This window comes from Phascolarctos cinereus, unplaced genomic scaffold, assembly GCF_003287225.1.
Source record: "Phascolarctos cinereus isolate Bilbo 61053 unplaced genomic scaffold, phaCin_HiC Scaffold_726;HRSCAF=1367, whole genome shotgun sequence".
NCBI classification, from domain to species: domain Eukaryota; kingdom Metazoa; phylum Chordata; class Mammalia; order Diprotodontia; family Phascolarctidae; genus Phascolarctos; species Phascolarctos cinereus.
In genome coordinates this window covers 172,433,849-172,455,196 of record NW_027556098.1, presented here as the reverse complement: position 1 = coordinate 172,455,196, position 21,348 = coordinate 172,433,849, and the positions used below count along the sequence as shown (strand labels likewise).

General features: G+C 38.0%; 1 protein-coding gene across 14 annotated transcripts in view; it reads right to left on the bottom strand.

The window, feature by feature from the left end:
- The window catches only part of LYPD6B (LY6/PLAUR domain containing 6B), a 216,965-nt gene that overhangs the window by 39,958 nt on the left and 155,659 nt on the right, over positions 1 to 21,348 (bottom strand). For 9 of the 14 annotated variants that reach the window (XM_078146842.1, XM_078146841.1, XM_020984748.2 and 6 more), the window contains one exon: positions 13,865 to 13,923. The exons of the other annotated variants lie outside the window; for them this stretch is intronic. The gene's annotated coding sequence lies outside the window, so the exon portion shown is untranslated. The remainder of the gene's footprint in view (positions 1 to 13,864; positions 13,924 to 21,348) is intronic. 14 annotated transcript variants of the gene reach the window in all.

Here is a 21,348-nt window from a genome sequence, read left to right as displayed (position 1 = left end):
TTACTTTCTAGTATAATGCACTGCAAATCCTGGGTATTTAATAAAAGTTTGCTGAATGAATGAAGATAGGAAGGAAATCTTCCAGAATTTTTAACTGGTGACATTAAATCTTCAATAGGTTCTTAGATGTAGTTCCAGACAGATCAGCCTCTGCTGATGTCTGGTGTCTGCCAGCTAACATGCAGGAGCATGCCTGATTTGGGGAGAGACCTTTTAGTTCTAGAGTATTTCTGAGACTGGACAGCTGGAGCTCCAGACAAGTGCCAGATTCTGGCATATGGTCATCTCAAGCCCTATCTTTACTGCCAACTTAGAGGCCAGGCACTGTAAAAGAATATTCCTCCATTTTTGGCTCCTTTTAAACACCAGTGTTTCTCCATTTAGTCTTCAGACATTTGGCCACCATAGGACCTTCTGAGCCTCTGGAAGGACTGCTGTATTCTTGAGATCTTTCTCAATCCCTACCCTAAGAACTTACTAAGACTGTCAATTTTTTTTATTCTCAATTTTAATAATCTCACCTTTAATTTTTTTGGATTTCCAATTTAGTGTCTAATTGAAGATTTTTAATTTGTGCTTTTTCTAGTTTTTTTAATTGCATACCTAATTCATTAGTCTGATCTTTCTCTAATTTCCTGATGTAAGCATTTAGAGAGAGACTTTTTCCTCTAATCACTGCCTTTGCTATATTCCATAGGTTTTGATACGTTGTCTCATTATTATCATTCTCTTTAATGAAATTATTGTTTCTATGATTTGTTCTTTAACTCACTTATTCTTTAAGATTAGGTTGCTTAATGTCCAATTAGTTTTTAATCTATGTTTCCTTGGTCTCTAAGACTGTCTTACTCTCTAGGGGCAGTTAGGTGGTGAAGTAGATAGAGCTCCAGTCTTGGAGTCAGAGGACCTGAGTTCAAATCCGGCCTCAGACACAAGACACTAGCTGTGTGATCCTGGGCAAGTCACTTAACCCTGATTGCCTCACAAACCCCCCCCCCAAAACAAAACAAAACAAAACAAAGACTGTTACTCTCAAGACGTAGGTTACTCTTGAGGAAGAAATGGAGGAACCTGCACGAAACTGAGCAACAGTGAACTCAGAAGAGATATGCATAAGCACCTGATGGCCCCAAATTCTAGGGTTAGCAATCCTTAGCTCAAAACAGTGGCCACACTCGTCACAATCTTAACCTGGCCTTGCTTTCAGGAGCCAGTTAACAAAGGTGGGATGGGGCTAGGGGGAATACTCTAGACACAACCTTGGCTGAATGTCTTCTCAGTTAAGTGTTACAGAATTGTTCCTGTAGAACAGCCAGAATCATCCCAGGATGCTTGGCCTATACATCTGCAGTCTAGTTAGCTGAGCAATAACATTAGTAGGTGTATTTCCAAAGATGATTAGGGAAAAAGGAAAAGAACCTATATGTTCTAAAATAATTCTAGCAGCTCTCTTTGCAGTGGCAAAGAATAAGAATGCCCATCAATTGAGGAATCGCTAAACAAGTTGTGGTAAATAACTGCAATGGAATACTACTGTGCTATAAGAAATGATGAGCTCAATAATCTTAGAAAAGCATGGAAAGACTTGCACAAAATAATGAAGAACAGAATGAGTAGAACCAAGAGAATATTGTATATAGTAGCAGCGATATTGTTTTAAGAATGACTTTGAGGGACCAAGTCATTTTGACTATTATAAATACCCAAATTAACTACAAAAGACATATCTGCATCTAGAGAAAGAATTGATAAATAGAATATGCATAGAATAATTTTACATATACACATATCTGTGCCTAATGGTAACCATCTCTAGCTTGGGGAGGGAAAAAACGGGGAAAAAAGAAATTTACATGATAACTGGATGACATATTTAAAAGGAATAGCAAGTTGTACATAAAAGATTTACAGTTTCATGTGCAATCATCTTTTTTTTATTATATTATGTCATGAAAATGTTTGTTTTATTCCATAAATTAAAAATAAAGTAAGTTGAAAAAAACTGTGCTGGCTGAATATGATTTTGACCTTTGTTCTAAGAGAAGAAAAAAAAAGGAGTTTCTTAACAACCACAAGTTTTGGTTAATATTTACCTCTGACTCATCTGTATCTCAAAACTCTCCCAACTATACTTTTTTGTATTCTAGCTGCCTTTCTGCCTCCAGATTTGGAATTCCTTGGGGTTAGATCAAGTAGACACTATCCCCCTCTCCCCAAACTTTGATTAGCCAGGAGATAATCTAAAAACAATTTTGTTTTATATTTTTTCAGGCAAGATCAAAATCTAAAGGAGAAAGGACAGATGAATATTAGGAGAGAAGGAAACAGGGAGGGCTTTAAGTTTGTACTTTCCCCATCCTTAAAACAGTAAGTCTGACTGTTTCAGATGAATTACATCCCAGAGCAAAGACGCATTAAATCAGGCTGGTTTCCCCTGTGTACCTGCACATAACCCTGTATCTACAACCACGATACCTGCTGAATCATGGAGGGAAAACAGCTTGCAAAGCGTGGAGTAAATCTGTCTTTTTGTATTCCAATCAAAAAAAGTATTCGCCTCACTTCTTCACATGGGGCCTAACATCACCTTAACTGTATTTATCAAGACTGACAAGGTGTCTTCTCAGAAGCTAGGACATTTCTCTTGTTTGACAGAAATGCTGATTAAATCTTCCAAAAGCAAAGTAAGGCAACTCAAAATCCACCCACTTGCAAGTTACAAAAGGGACGGTATTCCCAAACTCCAGGTTCCTATAATTCTAAACAACAAAGTTCCTTTTCTCACTGTCATTAATAAAAGTGTGATGTCTTATAGGTATATGCTCTCAAAGAAACTTCTTCATTGCCAGTTACCTAAAATTGAAGTTTTTCCTTAGACATCTGAATTAGCTTGCTTGATATAATAACTGACATTCATGTATTCCTTTAAGGTTTGCAAAGCTCTTTACGTATACTGTCTAATTTGAGATTTTCAACAGCATTGTGAATTACGTGTTATTATTATCTCCATTATACATATAAGCAAACTGAGGTTTGGAAGAACTCAGTGATTGATTTCACAAGGTGAACACAGCTAGTTTCTGAGATGGGATTTGAACTCAAGTATTTCTGACTCCAAGGCCAGACTTCTTTTGCTGGAATATCCAAACCTTTTTGATGGACCTTTTGGCCAAGTGGAAAAACAGCAGTGAAATAGAAAACCTGAGTACAAAACTGGGCTATTCATCCTGGCTTGTTTGTCACAACCAGCGTTTCATGAAAGCAAGAGAAGGGGATCTGGCTCTTCACAAGTACTGTTACTAATTTGTCTCTACTTCAATTCAACAAATATATTCAAAATGCCTACCTATATATAGGTTCAGATGCTAGTGCATACAACAGACAAGTGGAACAGAGATCCTTCTTCAGAGAGCTAGCAATTTAATGGAGGGAGAGAAGTGGGTACACAAATAATGACGATACTAAGGGAAAAAGGAAAAATGCAATGAGAAATTTGAAAAGGGAAAGAACATTATTCTCTGAACATTCCAACTTAGTGACAACCATAGTGCTGATTTCTGGCTATTCTTTCAGGAGTTAACATTAGCATCTAGTTAATGTACAGATTAGTTGGACTGGAGACATGAACTGCAATAAAAGTATGCTTTATTAACTTTTGCAACCAGTTAAGTGCTATGTCCAACTGTTTGGCTTTTTGTGCATTTTGCCTAAATTGTCCCCAGAATTTTAGAACCACAGAACGCTGGGACTAGAAAGAATGACAAAAATAATTTAGTTCAATCTTTTTACAGATGAATAAACTGAGGTCTAGGGAGGAGATGAAGTAACAACTTGCTCTAAGTCACATAAGAATGACATCGTTGGGAATTGAACTTAATGAAAGGCTTCTGACTTTAAGGCAGTCAACCTTTTTTCTTAGCCATATATGTCTTAGATGATATTTTATGCTGCTCTTTTGTGCTCAAGATGGAATTGGTATAGCAAGGGGGGCAGCTAGTGCCAGGTTCGAGGTATGGTGGATGGGGGAAAGGAAGCCTCATCTACAATCATAGGAATTAACTCCTCTCAAGGGCAGGGATCTTCCATCTTTGATTCTCTTTTTTGTTGTTGTTGTTGACAGAGCTTTGTCTCATCCCTTGTAACTGCCCCAGCTGATTCACTGACCAGGATTCCCCAGCTAGTGTGTCCTGCTTTATAAAGGGTCACCAACAGTACGGCTGATACTTCAGAGACAAATGTCCTCTAATTCTATCAAGCTTGAATAAAGACTTCTTCACACTTATTAAAGAGCAGGAACATCTTTGCATGTCATCAAAGAAGGGTTCTTAACCTGCATTGATGGATAGGTTTTAAAGGGAGCATTTGGATGGGCAAAAAGTTACATGTTTATTTTTATTAACTGAAATTTAGCATTTCCCTCAATTATGAATGTGGGTAATAAGCCGTTATTATAGGATTCACTAACTAGGCTTCACTAAACTAATATAGAAGTCCTTGACACAAAAAAGTTGGGAATCTCTGATATAAGACCTCAATATCTTGGTGTGTTGGTTACCTGCCCCTTACCTTCTATGATATCAGAAACTGGGCTGGGAGGAAAATCAATTGATCAGTGGTGCCCTAATTGACTCCTCCTCTTCCATCTCCCAACCAATGGCAATATGTCACATCTTATTTACTGCCATCATACAGTTTTTCTTCTATGGAGACTAAGACTTTCTGGTAACTCTCTATTATCCATGTTTTCGTGATGAACTCCTAGAAATCCATAATTTTGTGGGGGAGGGGATGAGGAGAATGACTTGTAAGTATTCATTAACCTTCTAATCAAGTATGTGCCAGACATAGATATGGGGAAATAAATTATGATTATATTATATTAGCTAAACTGAGCAATAGCATAGCCCTATTTCAATCTAATATGCCCTCATAACAAGCCATTTTTATCTTTTATTCACAGACCAAAGTTCCAAATTTGGGCAATCATAATAACATTGTCAGACAATTCCATATCGAAGGTATCCGTGGGGTTTCACTTGAGAAGTGAAGTATGTTGTATTGCTGTGGAAAGTCATCTGCATAATTGCAGAACATACTAATCCCCAGTGAAGACCCATAATTACGCTCCCAGAAATTGAGACTTCCTCTAATCCTTTCTTGTAATCTGATGCATAAGCTTTCCTTTCTCCACTTCCTGAAAGACCAGCACTTGGAGGTGAGAGAAGAAAACAAAAACTGAGAGGAAAGCAATCCTTCAAAATACTTCATAGAATCATAGCTTGAGGGAATGGAAAATAATTGCAGGAGGAGAGGGGCACTAAAAGGAGACAGGATCATGAAAAAAAAATGATGAGAAATGTTGCTCCCCTCGTCACTGTGGTAGGTCAGGATTTGAAAGTTGAGAGGATGTACTGTCTTATATATAAACTAGTTAAAAAGTAATTCCCATTGCATAAAGCTTTCAAAGAGATAGGTTTCATCCTGTTTCTGAAGGTTAAAAGCACATTTAAGGAAGGCAAGTCTATCAACGGATGAATTTCTTGACAGGGCACACTAGTAACAGTATTAAGGAAAGCAATATTTGCTAGGTTGAAAAAGAAGATACGCTGGTTCCTAGTACCTCATAAAACATTCTTCTGGTTTCAAAGATCCTCTCTGCAGTATCTTTGCACAAGCAGGAAAGTGTCCAAGTTATAAAATTTTTTTTTTGAGTAAAGTGACCTACTGCTGGTTGTGCACGTCATGGGATGCAAATCAACCCTAAGCCTTTGTTCTTTCAGACCAACTAAATTACATCCTGCAAACTTTGTGCCACTGATTTGTCTTTTGATTAATTGTGAGATACAAAGAGAATACAGTGTTTTGAACCTTTTGGATAGGACCAGTAAAAGAGAGTGTTTTAAAGTAATTAAATGGCAGATTGATAAATAAGAAGTCACTTTTGAAATAAATTATATTTAGGGGTAGTTAGGTGGTGCAGTGGATTGAACACCAGCCCTGGAGTCAGGAGGTCTTGAGTTCAAACATGGCCTCAGACACTTGCCACGTACTAGCTGTGTGACCTTGGGCAAGTCACTTACCCCCAATTGCTTTGCCAAAAAAAAAAAAAAACAAGTTTTGTTTCCAGAATATGAAGAGTACTGAAATTTTTGATTCTATGGGGGATAGGGTGGTACATATAAGAAAGTTAATGGAGTGTTTTTTTTTTATTAATCTATTTTAATTTATCAACAATCACTTCCATAGGCATTTGAGTTTTAAATTTTTCTCCCCCTCCTTCCCAATCTCCCTCCCCAAGATGGTGCACAATCTGATGTAGGTTATACATATACATTCCTATTAAACCTATTTAAAAGGCTTCAATAAACCTTTTTAAAAATGTACAGGTTATATTGGGGCCAAAAAATATTTCTTATTGTTCCTGAGTCTTTAGCTGTTTATCCCATGATAGGCTATGACCAAAAAATAATTTTGGACACATAATCTTGGAAACCTAGTAAGACAGTGTGATATAGTGAACAGATTTAACATTCCTGGATTTGGCATCAGGAAGATCAAGGTTTGAATCCCACCTCTGATGTTTGTTGGCTTTACAGCCATAGGCAATTAATTTCTAAGAGCCTCAGTTTGCCCATCTGTAATAATGGGGACAGTAATTGGAGAGGCAATGCAGTACAGTAGAAAGACAGTTGGATTTGAGGGCAGAGAATCTGGGCTCAATTCACATCCCTGCAACTTACTTCCTGAATACCTTTGGGCAAATCACTTCATATTTCCAGGTCTCCGTTTACTCATTTATAAAATGAAGGGATTGTACTAAACTCCTAAAGTCCCTTTGGGTCCTAAATGTATGATCCTATGATATTAGTATCTACTGAGTTTAACTGGAAAGTAAATTTTATCTTTTATTGTGAAAAGATAACCACACTATAGGGAGACAGAGTAGAACACTAGAAGTACCCAGTTTTACTTTAGATGGTAGGTCTGGATAAAATTCTATGAATTCTGTAAACATGGCTTTGCAAATATGCCTGCTCATGCAGTTCAATGCAGCAAATGGATAATGATATACCCAAAAGGCACAAAATTTGTTCACAGCTATTAGCAATTCCAATCCCTTAGACATCACATAGGAAAGTGTCCTACTGCTAACTTTGAAAGCTCTCCCATCCTCAAGCCAAAAAGCAATTCATGTGTTGTTTCACTGCCACTTAAAAATAATTTACATGTATTTTCCTGGCCAAAAAAAAAATGACACCTCTGGCTCTCAAAGAAACAAAATGAAGGGGAATAGGAGACAGCAGGAAATAGCCAGATGGAAGAATGCAAAACCAAGGTGACTAAATGTCATAAATATATCTCTTGCCTGCCATGAAACTAAAGGCAGAACCCCTACCAGTTTAGAGAGTTCCTGCCCATATCAGCCAACTGGCAGAGAACTTGAAAGAAAGAAGTGAAGAGAAAAAGTCCAACAATGGAAAAATAAAAGCCATTTCCCAACAAATGTAGTACAATTAGAAATGTAACCATAAAGATGGTGCCGCCATATTCCAAGTTTGCTCCCTCTCTGTTATGCTGATCCAATTTACTCAGCTCACAAGCTTGGGGATCATTTCTCTAACTGCCAGTGCTGCCAACTCCACCTGCAATATGAAAAGCCAAGCTGTGCATCTGGTTCCCATCTCTTCCCCAACTAATAAATGAAACACCATTTTTCATGCTCCAGAAAATACAAACACAGCTGAACTGATTCACTTCAGAACTTCAAAAATAATTCTACTGAGGATGAAAACAGATGAGACGTTTCAACCCAAAGTGTTTTGTGCTTTTTGTGGAGGGTTTTTTTTTTTGGGGGGGGGATTGAGGGAGGAAGGTAGCAAGGATAAAGAGAAGGGTGCAGTTTTTAGCCAGAGATTTAACAAAGTATCATCTAACCTCTAATGTATCAGCAACAGACAGGTATAATCAATGTATTATGGGAGGGAGGAAGGTTTCTACTATACACACACACACACACACACACACGCACACACACACGCACACATATATATACACACACACACACATATATGTTTGTATGAGATATTCCTTTGGTAAGGCTATGAATGTTGTCTCCCATCTGGATTATTAGGGTGTAAGAGGTAACTGACTAAGCGAGTTGTGAATACAAGTACACTCTGTTCTCTTGGGATAGAAGTGAGAGAACCACTTATAGGGATTTTCTTAAAATGCTATATAGTTAACTGTTAAGACAACCAGGTTAACAAGAAATATCTCGAGTTAGAGTTCTTAATCTTTTTTATGTCATAGACTCCCTTCAAAAGTCTGGTGAAGCCTATGGGTCCCTTCTTAGAATTTTTTTTGCTTTTTTGTTTTTTTAAGAATGTTTTAAAATGCATAAAATGAAATAGATAAGATTATTAAAAAGTATATTGAAATAGTTATCAAAACATTTTAGAAATAAATTTGTGATAAACACACATATATATCTATCTAGCGGCAGGTCTCCCTAATAACTACAGTAATTTCAAAATCATGATGAACGTGAATGATACTTCAAGATATCTGTAACAACTGTAATGTAATCTGAAAATATCTATGACGTCTAATGGTAACAAAGTCATACAAGTACTACCAACACTTACTCTGGTTTGTTGCCTACATTCATAATTTTCAAAAATGCTCAGTTTCAGTCAGAATTTAATGAAAACATGTATTTTTTTCCCATTCAAGTTCATGTACTCTTTGAAATCCATGAACCCCTGGGTGTCTGGGGATCCCAGACTGAGAATCCCTATTCTAGCATCTCCTAAAAGAAATGAAAGTGCTGTGATTCCCCCATTCAAACAGCAACTACCAAGTGTAGAAACAAAATCCTGCTATGAGGCAGAAGGCAGAATGAGAAGATTTCACTCAGTGGAAGCTGACCAGTCAGACTGAACCAGCAGGAATTGAGGGATACCAGGTGAAAATAACTACTCCCAATTGCTCAAGGAAGCACAGGGAAAGTGCAACTTGGACTGGAAAGTGAAATCTGAAGGAGCAAAAGGCGTCAAACTGAAAAAAAACAGAAGACGCATCATTAATCGAAGCCCAAGACAGTCAAGGAGTTAATAATAGAACACCTATCTCTCTGCTTCAAATGAGCTCCAGATTCCAGGCTGCCATGAATCATAGCCCAGCTACTGAAAGAACTTGCTGACACAATGGAAGAATTATGGCTGGTCATCTCTGAGAAATCATGACACCTCAAGGTGAGGCAAATGGCAGTGTTCAAAACAGGAGCGAAAATAGATTCTGAAAACTAAAGCCCAGAAATATTCTGGAATAGATGACTAAATAGATGGCTTGTGAGCATTTGAGAGTTGTTCATGAAGAGTCAAGATGAGTTGAATACGAAAGAGCCATACCCAGTGAATCTCATTTACTTTTAAAATACGGTCATGAAAAAAAATAATAAAATAGGGTTATGGTCTGACATGAGACAGTATTGTGTAATGGTTGGAGAGCTGGCCTTAAAGTCAAGAAGACCTTATTTGAAGTTCTATCTCTAATGGCTATGTGACCCTGGCCAAGTCATTTCACTTCTCAGCCATGGTAGAGGGAGTTTCTTTATCTGGGAGTTCCCTAGAGCAATGAAATCACAGGTTTAGTTCCTATTCCTATAGTCCGATAGATAAGAGAAATGTGAAAGATACATCCCAATTTTAGCATGGCATTTCACTAAGTTTCTCATGAAATCCTTGTGGATAGAACAGAGAAATGTGGACTGGAAGACAGTATATAAAAATGGATTTCCAGCTAGTTGGCCATCATATGCAAAGTATGTTGCTGGAGAAAAGTCTGTAGTGGCATACCATACTAATCTGCTCTTAGCCCTGTCCCATCTAATTTTTTTTTTAGTATAAAGAGAAAGATGGTATACTTTTCCAAAAATTCAAATGTCACTTGAGAAATAAAGCTATATGATAGAAATGGATTAAGAGATCTTTAAGGCTATCTCAGTAAGTTGGGGGAAAAAGGACCAAAACCATTAAATTTAAATTTAACAAAGACTTAAAGTCATACATTCTGATTCTCCCAAATCAACTGCACTGAGGGGAACAACAGAAAGAGCACTATATTTGAAATTGGAGAACCTGCATCAAAACCTGACATTTCCATTTACTACCCGTGTGACCTCGGGCACATCACCTAACTTCTCTTGGCCTGAGATTTCTCATCTATAAAAAGAGGGGGTTGAATTAGAAGACACCTAGGATCTCTTTTAGCTATAAGGTTCTGACTCTATGACCCAGCTGGTGAAAATACTCTGGGTATATTATTTGATCACAAAATGAATATGAACCAAAGGAGTGGTGTGTCTACTAAAAAAAATCCATGCCATCTTAGGCTAGAATGATTAATGAAAGTGTAGCATTCAGACCGGGGGATTTAGTAGTCACACTATAATCAGGTCTGGTCAGAGAAAGTCTGAAGTGCTATGACCAGTTGTGAACATAGTATTATTATAAAAACAGTGAACTTCTCTCCACCAACAATGCTGCCATATTGGTACAAATCCTCGTCACTTCTCTCCTATATCATTATAATTAGCCCCAAATTGGTCCCATGCTTCTTTAATCCATCTTTCTCCTAGCTACCAAAGTCATTTTCCTTATGTGTTAATATGACCATACTTGACCCTTTCTCAAAAACCTTTGGTGCACATAGGAAAAGACACACCATAGCCTTGGCTTTTCAGGGCCTCCACAATCTGACTCTAACCTACTTTGCTCAACTTTATTTCACATTTGTTTTTCTTTTTTGCTTGTATTTATGTCCCAGAGCCTGGCATGCAGCAAGTGTTTAATAAATGCTTGTTGTCTGCCTGCCTGCCTATGTTTCAGTCAAACTGGACTAGACCTGGCTTGAACCCTAGGTGCCATCTCCTTCCTCTTTTTTATTTGCGCAGGCTTCCCCTCATATCTCAAACGAATGCCTTACTCATCTCTACCTAAGGAAAAGAATCCTTATTTTGCTAAGCAACTAGGTAGAGCACTGGATAGAGTGCTGGACTTAGAATCACAAAGACCTGAATTCAAATCCAACCTCAGATACTTACTAGCTTTGTAACCCTGGGCAAGTCATTTAACCTCTTAATTTATCTCAGTTTCCTCAACCTTAAGATGGGGGTAATAATAGCACCTACCTTGCAAGGTTGTTGAACCACTACATGAATGTTTATTTCCTTTCCCCCACTTTAGGACTGAAGATCAGGTGTGACTGTCTCCTGGTTCACTCTTCTGTGGCTCTCCCAGGTAGAAGAACACTCCCTTTCCTCAAATGTCCCTAGAGTACTCTGAATGGAACTTGACTATTACCTATATCACTAATATTATTATCTATATTATACTATTATTAACATCTGCAATAAAGTAGTCATTGCTGCAATCAAGATGACTAGCCCGAGAACATATTGTTACTGATAACTTACTATACAAGCAGGACTACCAAAAACAACGGGTGAAGTTATGCTCCCAAGTTATAGCCAGCTGTTAAAAAAAAGAACCTAGCATGCACTGAGATGGATCCACTCCTCACCTTCATCTCTTAGAATCCTTCATTAGTCAAGTAACTCATAGACTGGGATTTCTAATTAATTTCTAAATAGAATCCTCACAACAGACAACTTGTTTTCATGATAGATTGTTAGCAATCATATTGCACATTTTCGTGAAACTGGAAAGATCGTCTGTCCTGGGACTCTGGCTCTGACACTGACGGGATGCTGTGCTGTTATCCCCCCTCTCTTGGCCTTAGTTTCTTCATTTGTAAAATGAGGATAATTATTACCTGCACTATCTCACGGCGTTGTTGTGGGAAAGCCCTTTCTGAATTTTAAAGGACTATATAAATGTGAGCTATTATTATAATAGTCCTTCCCCCCCACACCTTAAACCAATACATAAAAGTAACTCTCCTTTTCTTCCCCAATCCCTAAATGCCTGGCATCTTCTTAAATATCTGCTTCACCAAAGATGACATTCAAAGACATGTTTTTATAGTTATTATTCAAAGCCTCTCCCTGTCTGATGTATGTCATCCCAGACATGTTCATATTTTCGGCACACAAAAAAGGTCTGTTTTTCCTGAAGCTTGAAATACCTTGCATGAGAAAGAGTTCTGAGTTTAAATGTGAAAGAGCCAGCAGATGCCTATGCTTAAATTATTGAAAACAGAAAGGGAAGGGGTTTTTATAGACCCAGAATGCAATGAAATGAAGAAAAAGACACCAAGTCTACCCAAAAGGTGATAAAATATTTTATTTGCTTCTTGGTTGTGAAAAGAAAATAAATCAGAGAAAATACTATCAGAATGCCTTAAGGTTGAAGGCACCATCTTTCTTAGTGGGCTCGGCCATGACCAGGATTAAAGACCTGGTGTGTTTCCCTTGCATTTGTTATCATGCTGCCCATATATTTCAATCCAGAAATCATGGACCTCATAAAAATAAAGTCAGTCAAAGGGCATCTCTTCAGGCGCTCTGTGTATAGCACTACCTTCCCTTGGATCAGGGCAGCTCAGAACAAATGCCCCTTGCCCTGGAGAAGTTTGCAATCTAAAAATCTGCCTTTGGGACATGGTTATCAGTTCAGAAAAAAAACGGCAGAGCTGAGTCTCAGGAGTGGGAGGCACAGGGCCTGGAAGGACATGGACATGGAGGTTTCCAATCAATTGTACTTCAGCCCTGAGCAATGATGGGATTTTCTTGGTGTTCTTCACATTAATTCTGCTAACACAGAACAAATGAGTAAGAAGAAGGAGAAAACTTTTTCCATGGTGAGACAGAGAAGACGTCATGGATTGAACTCCACAAGAACTTTTCCTCCTATGTCTTTCTCCTGTTCTCTTGTTCTCTCCACTCAGGGAACAAACTAAGTGTTCCCCAGTATGTCTTGCGTGTTTGTGTCCACAACAAAGAGCCACCAACACTAACAGCAAAGCACTCAGTAGCAATTTGGGTCATAGGCTCCCACCATTGTTGCACAACTAATCTAGTCTTCTAAGACTACTCCCTTTCCCCATGGGAAGGATCCTGTCATTAGTCAGAGAACCTGCCACATAGGCCACCCAGAACTAGGGACTTCTAAATCTATTCATTTCTTGTGCATGTCCTCACTTATAAAACTAACCCTTTTATACATACAGCTTAACAGATAACATATTTTTTTAAAAAAGCCACCCCCTAAAAAATCTTCCTATGTGTAAAGAAAGGGAAGCAGACAGTAGATATTGATGATTGTGCAGTGGAGGGGAACTGGTCTATCCCCTTCTCTCCTTCCTCTCAGTTGATGTAATCACAGAAAATAACAGATAACAATAGGTACTAGGCAATAGATAACAAAAGGCACTAGGTTAACATTTAACAACTGGCTCTCTGAAAATTACAAGATATCTTTTTAAGTTTAATCTGCAATATTCCCATTTTCTTCATCACTTTTTTTAAATCTGGATAATAAAAACAAAATATATCAAGCCCTGATTTATAGCATTTGCTAATTCCTGAGGTACAAATGTACACACTAAAAATTCTAACAGTCAGATGACAATATATTAGCATGAGGTACAATGGCTTGCTTTGTTATCCCTTTGTGAAAAATGAAGTTCTGTCAACAGAATTAGAAGGGCTATTGGCCACTGGCTAGCAAAAAGACTGGCCATTCTCCAATGGCCTTTATGAGAACTGAGCCTGACAGTTCAAAAGAACATTCAGCACAAGAATTCAATGTTGCCCCTGAGCCTTTACCAGAGGTGCGTGCTCTTCTCTTCCCTCGCTTTCCTCCCTTCTAGGTTATATGAATTTTGCAATGGAGTTACTCACCTAGCAGAAGACAGCAGAACCAGAAGACGGACACAAGAAGCAGCTTCCAAGAGTGTGATCTATGGTCACAGAGAAAAGAGCAGAGTAAGAATTCAAGGGACAACCAGCTCTAGCAGTTGAGGCCTGAGTTACAGAGAGGAGGAAAGCCAGGGAACGCAATTAAACAATCTGCTCCAGCAGAGCTGCTGCACCCAGGGGAAAGCAGCATGGGAGCACCATGAGAGAAGAAAGGGCATAGGGGCTGACAGTGTGAATTGCTGTAGCGCCCTATGTCCTTTATATGTCTGCCTCACTAGTAGTGTACTCTGAAGTTTGCGCTCATTCTTCCCATGAATGTTGTGCATATTTGTGGAAGAGTATGCCCCAGGCTGGATGTGGCAGTTAGGATGGTGGAGTGGAGGTGAGAGGTAGGGGTGGAGGGAAAGATGTTTTATAGACAATGTTCTTGCTATATCCATTTTAGCAAATGCCTTTCCTATGAGCCAGTTATATTCACTAACTCATTATTAAAGGTAAGCTCACCAATGGGGGCTAGTCGACTCACAGGGAAACCATGGAAGCTATGAGAATAGTAACTCCTGTGGGAAACCAACCTCCAAAACTGTTATTGCCAAGTTGGAGAAATAGCTCAGAAGGTGTGCTACAATTGTATCTAAGCCAAAACCTTCCACTGAAGATACCAGATTATCAGAAATGAGAAAGTTAAGGATGCATTGTAGAGACAGAGTTGACTAAGGGACTTCATTATTATATTATTTTGGCTTATGTGTTCCTCTTGCTTTCTGAAATTAAAACTTCTCAAATGTGACAAGTTTTATGAGAAGTTATATGTTTATGAATATGAAGTGTAAGGGATGAATAGATTTAAGAGATTAGAGCTGGTTGATAAGAGTGCTGAAGAACTATGGATAAAGGTTTGTAATATTGTACAGGAGGCAGCAATAGAAAACATTCCAAAGAAAAAGAAGAGCAAGAAAGCAAAATGGCTATCTGATGAGGCTTTACAAATAGCTGAGGAAAGAAGGAAAGTAAAAGGCAAAGGAGAAAAGGAAAAATATACCCACCTGAATGCAGAATTCCAGAGAATAGCAAGGAGATAAGGTTTTCTTCACTGAGCAATGCAAAGAAATAGAAGAAAACAATAGAATGAGAAAATTAAAGATATCAAGGGAATGTTTCATATAAAAATGGGCATGATAAAAGGCAAAAATGGTAAAGACATAAGAGAAGTGGAATAGATTAAGAAAAAGAGACAAGAATATGCAGAAGAACTATACTCGAAATATCTTAATATCACCAATAACCATGATGGTATGATTCCTGATCTATGAATCAGGGAGAATGAAATCAAGTGGGCCTTAGGAAGCATTGCTAACAATAAGGTTAGTGGAGATGATGGAATTCCAGATGAGCTATTTAAAATCCTAAAAGATGATGTGTTTAAAGTGCTGCCCTCAATATACCAGTAAATCTGTAAAACTCAACGGTGGCCACAGGATTGGAAAAGATCAGTTTCATCCCAATCCTAAAGAAGGGTAATGCCAAGGAATGTTCAAATTGCTGAACAATTGCATTCATTTCACTGCCTGTAAGGCTCTGCCTAAGATTCTGCCACCTAAGTTTTAGCAATATGTGAACTAAGAATTAGTAGAAGTGCAAGCTGATTTTTGAAGAGGCAGAGGAACTAGAGACCAAATTGCCAACATCCGCTGGATCACGGAGAAAGCAAGAGAGTTCGAGAAAAACATCTACTTCTGCTTCATTGACTACACTAAAGCCTTTGACTGTGTGGATCACAACAAAATGAGGCAAATCCTCAAAGAGATGGGAGTACCAGATTATCTTACTGAGTAAGCTTGTAAGAGGATCAAGAAGCAACAGTTAGAATCAAACATGGAACAACTGATTGGTTTAAGATTAAGAAAGAAGTATGACAAGGATATATATTATCACCTTATTTATTTACTTATATGCAGAGTGCATCATGCAAAATGCTAGGTGGATGAATCAAAAGCTGGAATTAATGATGCTGGGAGTAATATCAATGTTTTCAGATATGCAGATGATACCACTCTGATGGCAGAAAGTGAAGAAAAAATAATAAGGGTGAAAGAGGAGAGTATAAAAAGCTGGCTTGAAGTTTAACATTAAAAAAAAAAACCAAAACTAAGATCTTAACAACTGGTCCCATCATTGCCTGGCAAAGAGAGGGACAAGAAATAGAAGCAGTATCAGATTTTATAATCTTGGGCTCAAAGATCACTGCAGATGGTGACTACAGATGGCAAATCTGAATAGCCTACTAAAAGGCAGAGACATCACCTTGCTGACAAAGGTTCATATAGTCAGAGCTATGGTTTTTCCAGTAGCAATGTATGGCTGTGAGAGTTGGACTATGATGAAAGCTGAGCGCTATAGAATTGATGTTTTTGAATTGTGGTAATGGAGAAGATTTTTGAGAGTCCCCTTGGACAGCAAGGAGATCGAATTAGTCAATACTTAAAGAAATTAATTCAAGCTATTCAGCGGAAGATAAAATAGATAAAAGCTGAAGCTTAAACACTTTGACCATATAATGAGAAGACAGGACTCATTGGAAAAGACCCTGATGTAGCAAAAGATGGAAGGCAAAAGGAAAAGGGACGGCAGAGGATGAGATGGATAGATAGTGTCACGGAAACAATGAACATGAACTTGGATAGACTTCAAGAGACAGTGGAGGATAGATATGCTATGGTAACCATAGAGGATAGTGCTATGGTCCATGGGATCATGAAGAGTCAGACACAACTGAACAATTAAACAAGAACAACAAGTGTTCCTCTTGTTTTCTAGAATTAAAACTTCTCAAATATTCAACTCAAGCCTAAGTATCTCTTGCCATTTGATGAAATATATGATACCCTTCAGAATGATTACATATTTGGATGTCTGTTCTGCCCAGTGGTATATCCAATTCAGCCCCGAACTTGCCATCACAACATCTTACCCAGTTATGATAGTACAAGATGAAAAGCAGCAACTGTAATATCAGAAAATTTCTATATTCATAAACTCCTATTTTTGACTTTTAAAGCTCCTCATAACCTGGTGCCTTCCTAGCTTTTCAGTTCTCTACACACTCTAGGATCCAGCACACTGGCCTACTTGTATTTCTTACATGATATTCCATCTCCTATCTAGCCATTTCTTTTCAATGGCTATCCCTCATGCCTGTAATCTTTATCATATCCACCTCTACCTCCTGGTTTCTCTGGCTTCCTTCAAGATTCAATTCGAAGCTAGTTTTGTGAGGAAATTGTTCCTGGTCCATGATCCCCACCCTGAACTCTGCTCCCCACCCTAAATGCCCTCCCCCAGACTACTAGTACCTTCCCCTCTGAAATTACCTTCTCTCTCTCTCTCTCTCTCTCTCTCTCTCTCTCTCTCTCTCTCTCTCTCTCTCTCTCTGATGTATGTGTGTGTATTATGTATATATATGTGTATGTATAAGTATACTTAGTATATATCCATGAATATATACTTGGTAAATTGTATACTCATATATACTTATTTGTATATATATACATATATAATTTATATGTACTTATATATACATTAAATAAGTATGTATACTAAGTACAAAAGTATACAAATACTTTATGTACGTATGTATACACATACTAATATATAAAAGCATATACATACATTTCTATATGCACACACATATGTATGTATATTTTATATGTGCTTAGTTATTTCATGTTATCTCCCCCATTACATTTTTTTTGCCTTTCTTTATATCCTGAGGATTTAGCACAATGTCTGGCACATTTGTCATTCAATTGTTCAGTCGAGTCTGACTCTTCGTGACCCCATTTGGGGTTTTCTTAACAAAGATACTGGAGTGGTTTGCCAATTCATTCTCCAGTGGATTAAGGCAAACAGGTTAAGTGACTTGCCCAGGTTCACACAACTAGTGTCTGAGGCCAGATTTGAACTCAGGTCTTCCTAACTTTAAGCCCATGCTCCCTCCACTGATCCATATAGCTGCCCCAATGTCTGACGCATAGTAGCGCTTAATAAATGTTTGTTGACCAAGTAATTGACCTCTAGCCCATCTCTCCCTTTCAATAAATCCACAAATTGAGATGTTCAAGAAGGGTCAGGGATCTCTGCCTAACAACATATACAAAGTGATCATCTGATACAATGAGCTCTGTTCTTTACCCACACGAGCAACATAACAAATTGAACCTGAGATCCTCCACCATTTCTTTAAGCTCTAAGTGATCGATCTACCACACACAAAAGTAAAGGGCCACTGACACAGTAATATATTTTAATTTTTGTTGTTATTGAGTCATTTTTCAATCATGTCTGAGTTTTCATGACCCTATTTAGGATTTTCTTGGCAAAGATCCTGGAGTGGTTTTTCATTTCCTTCTCCAGCTCATTTTATAAGATAAGGAAACTGAGGCAAGCACGGTTAAGTAACTTGCCCAGGGTCATACAGCTAGTAAGTGTCTGGGGCTGGATTTGAAATCACGAAGGTGAGTTTTCCTAACTCCAGGCCCAGCTTTCTATCCACTGCATCACTTAGCTGCCCCAATATATTTTAATAGCTATGGCTATACCCTATAATGCAATACCAGTCAGTATAGGAAGTATTCTTTGCCATACAGCATGCCACACTAATTATTCAGAAGTTCTTTCACCAATTTCACTTACTTTTATCCATATACCATGTAGAAAGATATCAGGTGAAAATTTATTCATTAGGACCATATATAGCTTAGAGCTGGAAGGACCTTAGAGATTGTCTCACCTAATCCCCTCATTTAACATATAGAAATTGAACTTCTTAAAGCAGGAATGTCCCCAGAATAACACATTCCTCTACACTGGGAAGGCAAACTTGCAATTTCGAAAGTATATTCACAGAAAAATGTCCAAACCAAAATCCTGACTTTTAGTAGCTATCTACTGGTCAAAGACATAAACTTTAATCCAATGTGAAGAGGAAGAGATGATTTGGAGGAATTTTAATGATAGGATGAGTAATCTCTCTCTGGAAGTTACTGGTTGGGAGGAGAACAGTTGTTCATTACCTGATGAAACAGGTTTCTCAGGCTAGCAGAAAGAAAAAACAAATAAATCAATGTTACTTTCCAGCTTAACATCCCCAAACCCCATATTTAAAGTTATATTGAAATTTTGAATTGAAAGAAGAGATAGAGATAGCTGTACATTTTGGATGGAGTGATAAAAGAGATAGTCTGAGGTTAAGTATACAAAAAAGAGAGAATATTAAAAATAATAATAATATTAGCTAGCATTTTATGTAGGGCTTTAAGGTCTACAAAGTGCTTTATAAATATTGTCTCATTTATCCTCACGACAATGAGAGGTAAGCACCATTATTATTATGTCTATTTTACAGATGAGGAAATGGAGACAGGCAAAAGCTAATGGACTTGGCTCGGGTCCGATAGCTAGTAAGTGTCCGAGGCCCGGTGCTCTATCTAGCTACCAAATCTCCACCTAGGTGCCAAAGATTACCATTGACCGCACCACCCAGCTACCAAATACTTTTGTAAGTTAAGAAGAAAATTTTACAGTAGAACTATTTGATTCAAGAGGTTGTATTGTGCCGCATAGGAGTTCAATAAATATTGAATAAAGATGTTCTCTTCTTTCAATTTTGATCTGTTTTTTTACTTACTTTGGGTGTCAGTTATGTAATCCAGTATCTTAGACCCAATGAGGTAAATAAATATTATTGACTAGTGTGGATAATAATTGTGAAAGACAGTGGTATATGTTAAGGCCACAGGAACTGAGATCATTCATTCTTCATCTGAATCAATACCAAGGTTAGAAGTAAAAAAGATTTCTGTTTCACAGATTTTTTCACTTCAAAATCCATTTTTTAAGGATGTCTTTGCTGAGTAATCTCTTTTCATTCTCCATATCTAACACTCTAATCTCATCTTTGACATAAATGGATCTGTGCCTGAAATGGGCTCCTCCTCTGGGCTCCATCTACTGAAATCTTTCCCCTTCCATTAGGTCCAAGGTGCCACCTCTGACAAGAAGTCTTTTCATGCAAATGAAATTGACTCTCCTATTCTCAAATTTCTCTTTGTACTTTATCTAGACTTTCCCCTACCCTGACCATACCTTCCCTGGAATTGCTGTTTATGTAAATGAGATTTCTCTCTTGTAAACTTACTGAGGGCAGGGCCTGTCACATCTTTCTATAAATGCCCAGTGCCTTGCACTTAATAAATGTTTGTTGTATTGAACATACCCATCCTATTAAACTTCTTTATTAGTGAATAAAATGCCATCAAAAATCCATTGCAACCATCCAAATTATTTCCTTGTACTTCAGTTATTAGTCAAATATTGCTTTAGCCAAATGGTCCCTGAAAAGAAATGTTTGGATATTTATATGGAAATTTCTGCTATAGCAGAATTTTACTATGACTTTCTAACAATCTGTATTTCCCTTGTCTGATGTCTAGACTAAACTTCCGGGTGGCAGGGCCTTGGTGTAAGTCAACCACTGTAACTTCAAATTCTAGGGCAGAATAAGACCAGATATGGCCCTGAAATATCACAGTAACAATGGGTACCCTTCAATGAGAAGGCATAACAATAGAACTTACAATGCAGAATGGAACTTTGGGGCCACTGAAACTCAGGCTTCCTAGAGCAAATGCCTATTTCGAAATTCAACAACAGTTCTGAAATTATGTCAATCCACCTCTGTTCAAGGGCTCTAAACCCTGTAGCCAACCAGGAAAATGCCTCTCTTTGCTTTTCATTGTATTGCCAGTACTTAGCACAGTCCCTGGCACATTATGAGCGCTTAATAAATGCTTGCTGACTGACTGAGCAAATACTGGAAGTAGGTGAGAACAAAAAAACCCCACCTCATTATCTCACAAATCATAGGAGTCTGGGTGTTGCCAAAAGTTCTCAAATTAAAGTGTTAACAGACTAGCTAAATTAAATGCATTAAAATGAACCATTCTTAGGACCTCCTTCAGAGTCAGGTAACTATCACCTCAAGTCCTGCACTGCTGGGCAAGTATCTATCTGATCTACCAAATGTCTTTCTGGACAAATCTATGCACCCCTCACTCCCACCCCTCCGCCATGCTTAGCAGATAAGCCATTAACTCTCACTGATATTTTCCACTTGGGAAAAGTCAAACAACCCCCCCTCCTCTATACATACTACACACCCACACCCACACACACACACACTGTTATAGGCACAGGCCTTATAGGGAAGGCTTAGCAAGCAAGGTACACACTATGTTGGCATCAGGCTTGAATACAACTTTAAATACAGGGTTTGGAGATGTTGCTGTTGTGCCAACAAAGGAAGCTTAAATGAAAGTATCTGACCACAGAGTTGTGCAACGCACATTTGAAATTCAAATGCAGCACAGTTTTTTCCTATATCAAAGGAAGAAAGAGGCTAGGACTAG